At 38.2% G+C, this 12,651-nt stretch overlaps 1 long non-coding RNA gene across 1 annotated transcript; it reads right to left on the bottom strand.

The window, feature by feature from the left end:
• Positions 1–5,947: 5,947 nt before the first annotated feature.
• LOC146704538 (uncharacterized) lies at positions 5,948–6,953 on the bottom strand. The gene is made up of 2 exons (XR_014921665.1): positions 6,789–6,953; positions 5,948–6,196 (listed from the first exon to the last, which is right to left on the bottom strand). It is a non-coding gene; the product is annotated as an uncharacterized LOC146704538 (long non-coding RNA).
• Between the last annotated feature and the right edge of the window lie 5,698 nt (positions 6,954–12,651).

The raw sequence follows: 12,651 nt of genomic DNA, 5'->3' as shown, positions 1-12,651 counted from the left end.
TTGATATATAAACAGAAATATTTTTCTTTTGAACCATCACCTAAAGAAACTGTTCCTACCTTGCAGTTTAAGGTAAGTGACTTATACATAGGTGTAAAAAAGTATACCCAAATTCCTCTGCAATCTGCCGTCTGAGGCAGACAAGTGGCTTCCTCACACTTATGTTTGGCTTAATCTCACCACATAAGCTGAATTTCTCTTTGATGTCACACTGGCCTTTCTCCGTCTTAATGAAATCAGTCTTGACTTAGAAAACAAATAAGCACATTTTCAGTCTGTGTTTGACAGCAGATCATGCCGGTAACCTGTGACCTTAATTTTCTATCCAAACATATATTCATAGGTGGCACCCTGTCTTTTCTTGATGGAAAGTGTCACAGGTGTTGGGGTCTGATTAAAAATATGATAATGTCAGTATCCTTGTTCAGTCTTTTTACAATGCAATGAAATGAAAAAATAGAATCCTAACAGAATCAAAAATCTTTATGAGCAATTTTATGAACCTGTTTCAGTCAAATGCAATTATCTTCTCACTATAAACACTGCATATGTCAGATATATTATATGTTTTAGAATGTATGAAGTCTTTTTATGATATTCATTAAGAGCTTAATGATATAACTGTATGAAATGTAATAAATATTGAAGAATTTGTAAAGATTTTTAGAATATATTTTTGTAAAAAAATGCGCGTGTGTGTGTGTTTATAGATAGATATACAGAGAGAGAGAGAGAGCTCTTGGGGCAGTGACCCCAAAGCTTGGTGACTTTCTCCAGCAAATCCCAGGAACAACATCCACGATCTCTGTGCAGAAGAGCGGAGTCCTTGGAGCAGCAACAAAACTGTGCCGAACCCTCAATCTCCCAGGCCTCTGATAGGGACCTGAGCTTTAAGCATAACAACCACACACCGTGGGGAATTGTTTTTTATATCCGAACACGGTTACACCACTAGCACCAGCTTGTAAATGTTGATACAAGGCAAAATGGATTCGTACTTTCACATTGTTTCCACCAACTTCTGATCCTACCATCTGAATATCACAAATCGAGATGCATCAGACCAGGCAACATTTTTCCACTCTTCTATTGTCCAATTTGGTGAGTCCGTGTAAATTGTAGCCTCAGTGTTTACTATTCTAAACTGACTTTAATCTGGTGTGGTCTTCTGCTGCTGTAGTCAGTCTGCTTCAAGGTTCAACATGTTTTGCATTCTAAGATGCTCTTCTGCACAGTTTGGTTGTAATGGGCAGAGCAGTCTGCCTATTCTTCTCTGACATCTGACATTTTCAGCCAGTGAAAATGCAGTGACTGCCACTCACTATATTATATTATATATTTTTTTATTTCAGGTTATTCTCTGTAAACGATCTTTGTGTGGGGAAATCTCAGTATATCAGTAGTTTATTTAAATTCAAACTAGCCCTAAATCACCTTTCTTCCATATTCTGATACTCATTTTGAGCTACAGCATGTTGTCTTGTAGACGTCTACATCCTGAATTGCAGTTAGTTAGTGCCATGTGATTGTCTGATGATATAATTACATTAACAAGCCGTTGAACAGGTGTACCTAACAAAGTAGCCAATGTATTGCCACTGTGTTTGTTTGTCAGCCCAGTGGATGGAACATTTGATTTATGTATGTTATGTTTTGTTTTACTTCATATGTTTATATGTTTCATATGTTGTTTGTTTAATTTGAGACAAAAAAAAAAATTAAATGAATGAGAGGTAAAACTTGAGGGGGTAGGGACAAATAAGTAAATACTTCAGCCTACTCCTTTTCAAACAAATAATGGAATGATATTTTGTAATGATTGTGAAGGCACATGTTTGAAATGTTTGAAATAAAAATGAACTGAACTGAACATTACTGTCTAATTTCCACCAGCTGTATTCCCTCAGTGTGTCCTCTCATACTGATACCTTAGTTTTGCTGGGATATTGATCTTAATGAAGGTCTGCGGGCCGGACTTTGAATAAGGGATTCATATGGAACCAGAATGAGTGACACCTGTTCCCTCCTCTTAAATCTGCATCCAGAGTTTCTCTTCAAATCCTTGTTGGGCAATAAAAGCCATGTTTTTATGCCACGATGTCTGTGCCCTGCTGGACTGCTTGACCTCTTTATCACAGCTTTGCACTCATTTTTATTTTTTAAATGTAGCAGTATATCGTTTTCTTTCCCAACATATAGACTCATTTTTCCCCATTGATTTCTGTACTATAAGTAAAATATTGCAGTGGCTTAAAGCTTGCTTTAAGTATCTCATCGATCATCTTGACCATAAGTTTTATTAATGCCAAAATTACATATTACGAATATAGTAGTTCAGTTGGTTAATTAATAAGTTGCTACCTGGGAGCAATTTGTTACCCTTTTTGTAAGTTTAAAGCATGTTTTTTTCTTTTAGATTTCTGTTTATAAAAGGGGGATTAGTCATTGTTTTCACTGACTAAATATCTCTTTTAAGGTAGGTTAGAAGATGCAACAGACTATAGGTCTTTCTACTCTGATAGAAGATCTATAAAAGATGTGTTTTTGACTGTCTTGGGGATACTTGAGAGAGTAGGTCTGTTTAAATTGTAATTGTTGGAGCTGTCTACATGAACAACAATTACTCCATATTTGTAAATTGGAGCTGCTTAGTGCTGGACTGAAGCAGCTCCACTGCTGTCAATCAGCCTGTGGCTCACTGACAGCAAGGGAAAACTATTAAAATGCGAATAATATCTGGGCTTAAGTGCAACTTAATGTCTCAACTTTTAGATAATTAAAATTGTTCCCAAAATGTAGTTTTTAGGAAAAACAAACACTAACTTCCAGGTCCTCCTCCTTTCCTCGCCATTAGGTCGATGGCCATTAATTAAGGCATGAACCTGCATGGTTCATGTGGTGCCGTATTGCAATTTCATTTTTCTACATTCTACACAATTTTTTGCCAGTTCTAAATGTTAACATGTAGACAATTTAGCCACTTTGCCAAAGTTTTGTGCATAATGGAAGTATCTGAAGCTGAACAGTGAATGGCATACTTAAATATCACACAGATAATTACAATATCTGCCCCAAATCACTGTATTTAGGAAGCGGCATTCAGGTTGAGCATCTGATTCTCGTCAGACGAGGTAAATACGAGGCAATACAGCCCTTTACCCCACCTTCCACCACCATCCTTATCAGCACATTTCCTACAAAGGGTTAATTCAATCATGTCAAGGTTCTCTGCTCTGTTGCTTGCCTCTGCCATCATACTTTAGGCGCAGTGGAGCGTCTCTTCATTGATGGCACCTTTGGCTTCACAATAGAAGCTAATTTGTTAGAATCTTTCACAGGTCAGAGGCTGCTTAAAGGCGAGGAGGGCGCCTTGGCCACCGGAAAAATAAAGCCATCCACTGAGTTGGAGGGGGCAAATTAAATGCCTGGTCATTTTATGATGGTAGACATACAAAACATAAATATCCATTTTCTTTACTTCAATAAAGTCCATGGGATCTCGCCAGCCATCCCAGTTAACACAGGTTAATAGATTGATTCCAGTGACATGGATCATAATGAACAGTAAATTGTTTTATCTCTTAAGTCTTATTTGGTCAGCCAGGAAAACATATGAGGTAATATGGCTGAGGCTAAATGGAGCGTATAATAGATCTCTCACTAAGGCATAAGGATAGGTTGATGGCAGGGCTATGATTAATGAAAATAATAATGCTCTTGAAATTGAAAATTTTCTCTCTCTCTTTTTTGGCCTTTTCAACTCTTTCCTGCTATGGTCATTCTGACTGTTCAGAAGAGTGACTGATGTGTGGTCGCTAGTGTCTTTATTTATGTTTATTAGGTCATTTTCACAGGAAAGTCTGGCCATGATAAAGACTCTAGCTTTCTGTGAACTCTTAATGGCCAGATGTATGAGGCTCTAACAGGGTGGTCTTTTTGAAATTCAATTTCTATGTTAAAGTATTGGCATAAATGTAATGATGACACTTCTTTTTTTTTCTAATATTATGTATTATACTACTGATAAAGCTTACATTGCATTTATTTTAGTATATTTTAAAACAGAATTCTCAATTTTTCAATCTCACCTTGCGTTTACTCATTTAAAGACATCAGTTCAGTACTGCAGCTCCTGCTACCTTCTATTCACCAGAGGCAAAAAAAACCCCCCAAACTTGCAAAAAATCAATGACTTTTAATTCTGCACTATTGATATGCTTAGATAATGCAGCAATTGAACTGTGCCTCTGCCAGTGGTGATGAGGAGTAGTAGATGAAGAGTAATTGGGCCCTGACCCTTGTGTGCCTCGGCCACCGTATCACCCAAGCTTCCCCTAGCATATTCTCTCCTACAAGCAGGAGGGCTCATTTCGCAAACCCTCAGTGGTGGCAAGGTGATAAATTACAGTTCTTAACTATCATTGATTACTCAGTGTTTCTCCACTTTCTGTGACAACTGTTCAGTCACTCTGAATGGCTCTTAATGGCACATTAGAGAGAAGAAAGCATATAGTTTCCCGAGCATTGATTAAACTTGCTTGTTGCTTAATAAAGACAAACTGACACTTGGGTAGCCTGTGACCAAGTTGAGACATAAGACCCATATCATGTACAGCAATGGGATAACACATGGGCTGCCCCCCGAAAGTCGAAGTATCAGTCGAAGATCCCTGATTCTACTCAGATGCCTCAAGTTGAGCATTTGTTTATCCATTTGACAACAAGCGCTGTGCTTACTGTTAACTGATGAAAGAAATAGGAGATTGAGGGCAGTGATTCCAGGTGGGACTTTGCATTTAAGGAACATGGCCTTGTGGGTAATTTGTAGGGGTGCAACGATACACAAAATTCACGGTTCGGTTCGATACTTTGGTGTCACGGTTCGATATTTTTTCAATACAAAAAAATGTTCATGCCTTTATAATTTGTCATTTATTAAAATTATAAATATATATTTTAACTCAGAAGTACAGTTTTTAAATTTAATGTTGCTGAAACAACAAAATAATAAAAAGAAAATATCTGATCGAGAAATCACTCATCTTTGGAAAAGAGAGTTTATTACAGAGAAATGACTCTTTCCAAAATAAAAGCTATACTATACGTTTCTTCTGGGGTATATTCTCAGCAGCATATTAAACATATCAGGTCCCCATAAGGAGACTCATGTGCTAACGGCTGTCTAAATGACTCGGGTAAAGTTTGTAGCATGTGTGCTTGTTGTTTTTGTCTACTTCCACTTTGCACTAGGATGATGTCGGTGTAAATGTGCTGTCATATTCGTTGTGTTCCCACTAGCGTTGTCAGCGTTAATCTCGTTAAAATGACATTAACGCCATAACACGGCAAATCTCCGTTAACAAGTTGCCACGGATCGCCCCGTGCTTGGGGCTGGACGGTGTCAACACGTTAACAAGCTAACTGCGCTAACGCACTAGTTCCCACCAATTGAGCATTGCGTGCCACATCCGACATACTGTTTTACTTTCGTCCATGTGCAGTGCAGCCTAGGAGAAGTAGTCGAACGCAGATCCACTGAGCACTCAACACAGACAGCATCGTCAGAAGAAAAGTTGATCAAATAAATAAAAAAGTTTGTATTGTTCGATACATATGCGTACACAGCAAATCCAGCATGTCCAAATCAACACTGTCGGATTTGATTTCAACACTATTAAAGTGTCTATATGGGTCCACACCAGAGAGTGTTAATTTAACTCTTTTTGGAGAGTTGGTACGTTAACTCTGATTTAGTGTTAAACACCAAATCTGTCTGGAGTTGATAATTTAACACTTGGTGTTAAGAGTTAATATATAAACTCTCAAAGAGTATTTTAGTTTAACTACGTAAGAGTGATCTTCTAATTCATTCTAAAAAGCGGGAATTTTACTGTTCTGAACTTCTAGAGATTTCTTTTGGGAATAAACATTTACTAAAAAGATGCAATGGTTTTTGAAAAACATTTATTCTGAACTGTGCACCACAATTTCAAAACATTTTCTGAAAGATGTAACAGTGTACATGTTCTCACTTTCATTAGAATTTTGTTTATCAAAAGGTCTGACATGGTAAATGCAAATAACAGCATTCTCAACACTTATTTCTTCAATACAATATGCATGTCCTTCATTCATCTCTTTGTGGAACTTCAACGCACTTCTGCTCTCCCCCATATTCCATCTTCACAAGCATATCCTGTGTGGAGATTGAATAAAAAATTAGTTGACACTAATTAATGGCACAAATAATCCAGTAAACAATTGCAGCTCAGTAAAATAAAAAAAGGAATCCTTTTTGAGCCATTACTTGTGTAAAGTATTTTCCCAAAAGACAAGGACACAGGCAACAGGTAATACTGAACTAAATGTAAAACCTCAACCTTTTTAATTTTTACCTAAACCGTGTGCACAAAACTCTGGAGGGATCTATGCTAACGTAGAATCCATTCAGGACGCCTGCTACTGCTGTTTGCTCGGTTTTTTTAAATTTCTTTATGGGAGATCATTTTCAGGCTTCAAGTAGCACCATTATACCAATATTTCACATTCTAGACATTGTTTTAGGTGTATTTGACCAAAAGTTTGACTGAAAATTCACATGCAAGCTTTTTTTCAAGGCTGTGGTATTTGCCCGCAAACAATACCTTTCAGCTAGCTAAAACAGAATATTATGCTATCACCGAGCAACATGGCTAATGCCTTTCACACAGCTTTGTCTCAACTCCAAAGAGCCACAGAAGTAAAAGCTAATAACAATAATTGAAACAATCTTTGAAAAAACGACTTACCAAGCATGGCAAACAACTCAAATATGTAGAGCAAAATGTTCTGAAACGGCTTCACTTCAGCTTCGATTGGAGCCTATGGTGCTGGGGGCGGAGTCTGTGAATTTACTCTATTGGTGTCATAGCCCCTGTAGGAGTTCAGAATTAAGAGGTCAAGAGTTAATGTTTCCATTGTAACACCTCCAGATTTGACATAGAAACACTCATTTTTAACACTCGATTTTAACTACTATTATTTTACACCTCAGAGTTACATTAAAAGAATGTGACTCTACTTAGAGTAAAATTAACTCTACTTTTGCAAGAAGACTCTTAACACCAAAACATTTAACACTTTTGAATTTGCTGTGTACCGAACCGAAAGCACTGTATCGAACGGTTCAATATCGATACGAGTATCGTTGCACCCCTAGTAATTTGTGTGTGACACTGGTCCTAGATTATAAAAAGTGAGATTCTAGTCTAGAACTCTTATTTAATAGATATGTATGTTTTTGAGTTGCTGCAGTACAGTTTATGGATGTAACTTACTAACCAAAGTTGTGAGTGACAAACAAACACCATTAACAGTGTTAGAAGCAAACGGGAAGTTTGTTTGCTAGTTTCCATTTTAAGATGTTTTATCTTTGTATGTATGTTCTAACTGAGGGATTTCTTAAAAAAAAAAAAAAAGAGAGAGAGAGAGAGAAGCAATTGTTGTTGTACATCTCTCTTGGAAGGATTCTATGACCATTTCCAAACAGAATGAAGTCTGTCAGTGAGAAAGAGCACTCAAAAGTCTTCCTTAGTTCTGAGAAATCACACACAAAAAACACCTGAGCGCTATCTCAGATGTTACTGGTCACTTAGGATGTTAAATGTTGCAATATTGCATCTGAAAAAACCACAAGAGTCATGAAACAACTGGAGATGTCTGGTTAGAAGTCACTGTGCCACAACTGGCGAAAACCAAACGCACCCTACAACAAGCGCCACCACCGTCAAGCACAGTGGTGGCAGTGTGAAGATTTGGATTTGCCTTGCAGGACTTTGCAGCACCTTGCAATCATTTACTTGACCATGAACTCCTCTGTATACTAAGGTATTCGAGAGTCAAGTAAAGCCATCTCTCCAAAACTGGGTCATGCAACAGAACAGTGATCCCAAGCACAGCAGCATTGCTATGGTGGGACTGTAACAGAGTTATAAACAAATGGTCACAAATCTCAGTTCAAAAAAAATACACGCATATCCTCAATGCCATATAAACATTAGTTAGGCAAATGCCAGTCTTTCACTTTATTTAGTAGGTCATAACTTATTTGTCTATAGGCAGACCATGTTCCTCATTTGAAGGTAATCAATGCTTTTAAATCGTTTTCATTTAATTTCATTGTAACTCAGTCAATTTTCCTGCCCATATAAATGATCTGAAATCACAGTTATTCTAAAATTCTTATTTTGTTTTGACTGAACAGTGTTTTTTATTTTTAAATGATATAACATTCAGAAATCCCTCTTTCATTCCCTTGCATGATGACATGAGGCTTTATAAGAACAGAATGAAAGAGTAAAGCTTCATCTGTCTCTAATGTGAAGACGTCTGTGATAAAACAATCTCAAGATCCAGTGGTAAGATGCTGACAAGAGCATGAGGTCTACATACCTAAATCCAGCCTAAGAAGATAGATGGTGATGGGTTTTGCTAGCAGAGATAGGCTTTACCATTGTGACATTCTTCTTGCTTGGTGATGTGATGCTAAACGCTTCGTTGTATTCTCAAGCACAACAAGCTGAAAAACTAAGAAAAACAAATCCTTATCCCTGCAAAGCTCTACTGAAGACAGACATTAGTGCATGAAACTTTAAAACTGCTGTTGTTTCAAAGCACTAAATAAGATAAGGAACATGAGAAGCTGAGAGAAGAACTGTGTCAGCATTTTATACAGTAAATGTATCCGCAGCTAACGGTGGGACCTCCCGTGATGTATGAATGCTTATTGACCTAACGGGTGTGACGGTAGTGACTTCCTGTTGAGCTTATGAGGTTTCCAGATCCCCCGAGATGAATTTGTACAAGACTGACTGAAAGAAAACAAGATAGTAATCCTTGGCTTAGACTATTAAACAAAGGGAAGGACTAAAACTGTGTTTAATTCTGTGCTGAAATTAATATTTCTGATGTATTTTCTTTTTATTCAGCCACAGCTTTTATAACACTAAGTAATGTTTGCACTAAGCATGTCATCTATGAGACATCAGCAAGTTTGTATATTAGTGTTATGCCTAGGAAATCTAACCTAGATATAAAGCCATATCAAATTTGAGCATTTCGGTCACTTATCTGTCTCTTAGATTAAGCAAACAGGCATGCTGTGTGTTTATCTCTGAACAGCCAAGAAAACCAGTTTTGACTTTTTTGTCAGCTTGTGACCCACTACTCATCAGACTGACCCAGTCCATCAACAAAATGTCACCAAAGACAAATAAAAAAACAAAAGAAATGAACCCTCATTTGAATAAGGATAATATCATAATAGTGGAAGGCTGAGTAGTCTATAAGATTCTGTTGGAGAGATTTCTATTGTAGCTGAACCTGATGTCAAAATGCCATGAGAGGTGTGCCCCTACCAGGTCAGTATGCTTCTGAGGTCGGGGCTTTTGCCCCGGCCTGGGCTCCAGGCCACACTGACTCCAGAGTGGGCCTGGCACTGCTGTCAAGCACACATCATGTGAAACTGCAAAGCTGAACCAGTATAACAGGGTTAAACTGATTAGCAATGCACTTGTGTTCAGTGGGTCACAGTTTGAAGAACAAAAGTGACATTAAAGGATCTATATTTCTCTCTTGGTTCCCTAATGCCATCACTTCTCTTATCATACAAAAGTCTGCTCGGCACCCCTGACAGATAGGTGCCATTTTTCTATTCAGTTTAGCCTTTTCTTTCCCTTTTCTGTGAATATCCCAAATCCCCTGCAACCCTGAGCCCGGTCTTCAAATTCTTAACCTCATGTCTTCCCCCTGTCAATACACGGACTCTTCTTTTCACTTTTAACTCGCGCTTTCTGGCTTGTACTCAAACTTCTGCTCGGTCTTTCAGTTTCCTTCTCACTTTCACCCACACTCATCCCTGGGAAATGTAGATCTTTTCCTGACAAGTTCCTCGAGAAGCAAAGCCTCTGGAGATCATCAGCAGAGCTCTGCCAAAAAAATGCGTGGGAATAGCCGGGATGGGAAGGGGAAGGGACTTTTAATTGTTTTTCTTTTTTCTTTTTTTCGTCTTCTTCTTCTTCTTCTGGAATTAGTCACTGGGAAAAAAATCTGTGATTGTTCCTTTATTTACTTTACAGTGAGTAAGGATTTAAACTGTGGGTGGCAGCAACTGCTTAAATGGGAAACTCAATAAAATAATACTCCAAGGTAACTCTAGCACTAATGTTTGGAAATTTTCTGCATGTGATACAAATTATGCATATTAATTCTGTTTTGTATGATATAAATCAAGCTACTTTGAAGAGTGAAAATTATGTACTGCCTTTGTTTATGCACTCAGTAACCTCTCTGTATCAACAGCTGGAATAACAAGTGCTGTATTTTGGTGTTCATTAAGAGCTCACTCAGATGATTTCCTGACTGGAGGCATTTGGAAGTTCAGCTCTGGGGTTGAGGGCGGGAGAGTACTAAAAAAGGAGCACATACATCTAGAAACCTGGATGCAATTTTTATCCAGAGAAAGGCTAAAATATTATTAATTATTGTCAACACTGCATTCAGATCTGTGTTAGTAAACAATATGGTATTAGTGGCATTCATAATAAATTGCGAGTAAGTGAATTTAATTTTAATCTGCTCTTGTCTACTGTACTGCGGGTTGGTTTTGGTTCAGTTCAGTTAAATGTTACCTCTTATAGCGTGTAGGGGTGAAGAACTGATGCGTATCTGCAAAGAAAAGGCAGTGCAATATTGACACAATTGACTGTTACAAAAACCGGGGGAAAACTGGCATCACATGGCGAAAACAGCTCAGGGCCATTTCTTTGTAGACTGACAATAAAATGTGGTTTTAAGCCTTTTGTTACACATAAATACAAAATATTGTTTATAATACTAATAAGAAGATTTTAAGTTTAAAAATTGGGCTTGTTTGTGAAGAAATCACAAATGTTGAAGATGATATCAAACCTGCAAAGACTTTGGAAAATAGTTTGTTTGCTGAGCTGTTGCACAATGTCAGTTACCATCTTTCCTCACTGATGGACATAAGAAGGCTTCCATTGTTCAAGCACAATAAGCCGCCTTTCTTAAAGCAGATAAGCATAACAAAGTAAAAGTAGGGGGCCGTCAAACGTCCAATACCAGAAGTGTCCAAGTGACACTATTTGCATATTAGCCATTCTCATACAGAGAACAGCTGAATAAGTTGTATTGATTAAAGTGGTCTTCTGACAGTTACTTGGATTTACCCTTTTGTGATGCTGTATTATTGCAAATTAAAATAATTTAAAGAATAATAATAGTAATGGAACTGCTTAGCAATGAAAGCAAGGATTCAATGTTTGGACTGAAGTGTTCATCTCCTCATTTTGTTATGAAAGTATTAAATGACCATGTCAGGATTAGCTCCTTGTTGGTAGAGCTCTACGTTTCCATCAGGACTATTTAGGTTTCAATAAATCACAAGCAAATCAGGGTGCACACATTTGCCTCATTAAGTTACTCACTTTATTGTCTTTACATTGCATGAGGAGTTGCAATTGGCTGGATTGGTATTTCTATTACTGAAACGCTACAGGGGGCTGATTGCCAGCAGTGCTCCAAAGCTAACAAGTGGCTAATGTAAAACAAAGTAAGTGATGTAAACCGCACAACTAGATATTCTTACAGTATTTTCAATTGTACGTGGAGGAGGAGTGGGGGTGGGTTGGCGGTGGGGGTGGGGGTGGGGAGTCCACATGTGGATGGTGGCAGGCTGCAGGGTGCAGACGTCTAAACTAGTGTCTGGGATATGAATTGCTGCTCCACAGGAAGCAGGCTGGCTGGTTTGTTTAGCTGGATGTGATTTCGAGTGGCAGGAGGGGGTGTTGCCTGATCATATGAAACACAATGGGGCATACTTTCTGAACACGACCATTAGGCAATAATGACGTGGCTCAAGTCCAAGCCATTTGCTGTCCATGTCTGCAGATTAAGATATGCCCCTCCATGTATTAATCAAATAGTGGCCTCTGTGTGAGGGCAGTGTGTGAGTACATGTTTCTGAAGAAATTTTTCTTGATTTTAACCAGAGAGAAAAACAGAAAATACTCATTTAAAATTGTGCAACTGAAAGACATTAACCGTAAATTGTTGCGGCTAATGATTATCTCGGTTTAGGAGGGTTTTTTGTTGTTGTTGTTTTTTCCATAAAAGTCCCGATTCATTTTTGCACAAGCGACCATTGCCCTCAGCCTAACTTGCACCATAATAACGTCCCTCGTGTGCAGTCCTATAAACATTTGACTAAATACTCTATTAACATATTGAACAAACAGAAAAAAAGACAAAGAAACCCAGGAGTATCCTATTGCAGGAAATAACTAGTCTCATTTTCTCTGTAACTGATTCCAGGAAAGGAGCTACATGAGAGAAAGAAGTCAAGCAGTGGGATTTAGAACACTGAACAAGATGGATTCTTCCAAATTCTAATTGGAGAACAGTTGATTTAATTGGTATCCATTTGGCTGACAAAAGAAAGCAAGAGTAGTGGGCAGGAAGGAATGCCTCTGGGGCCGATGTGAACATGAAGTGGCTCTGCTCAACGCTCAGGGACGGATCACTTCCAAAGACAAACCGTGGGAGCTGGCAGGACAGATTGCAGTGGGAGGGAAGGAGGGATAGAGGGACGGA

This window comes from Copadichromis virginalis, linkage group LG7 (assembly GCF_057382275.1).
Source record: "Copadichromis virginalis isolate Kocher_CV1m ecotype Utaka linkage group LG7, C_Virginalis_male_GT1.1, whole genome shotgun sequence".
NCBI classification, from domain to species: domain Eukaryota; kingdom Metazoa; phylum Chordata; class Actinopteri; order Cichliformes; family Cichlidae; genus Copadichromis; species Copadichromis virginalis.
Note: the sequence above shows the minus strand (reverse complement) of the source record. Positions and strands in the feature narration are given on the sequence as shown.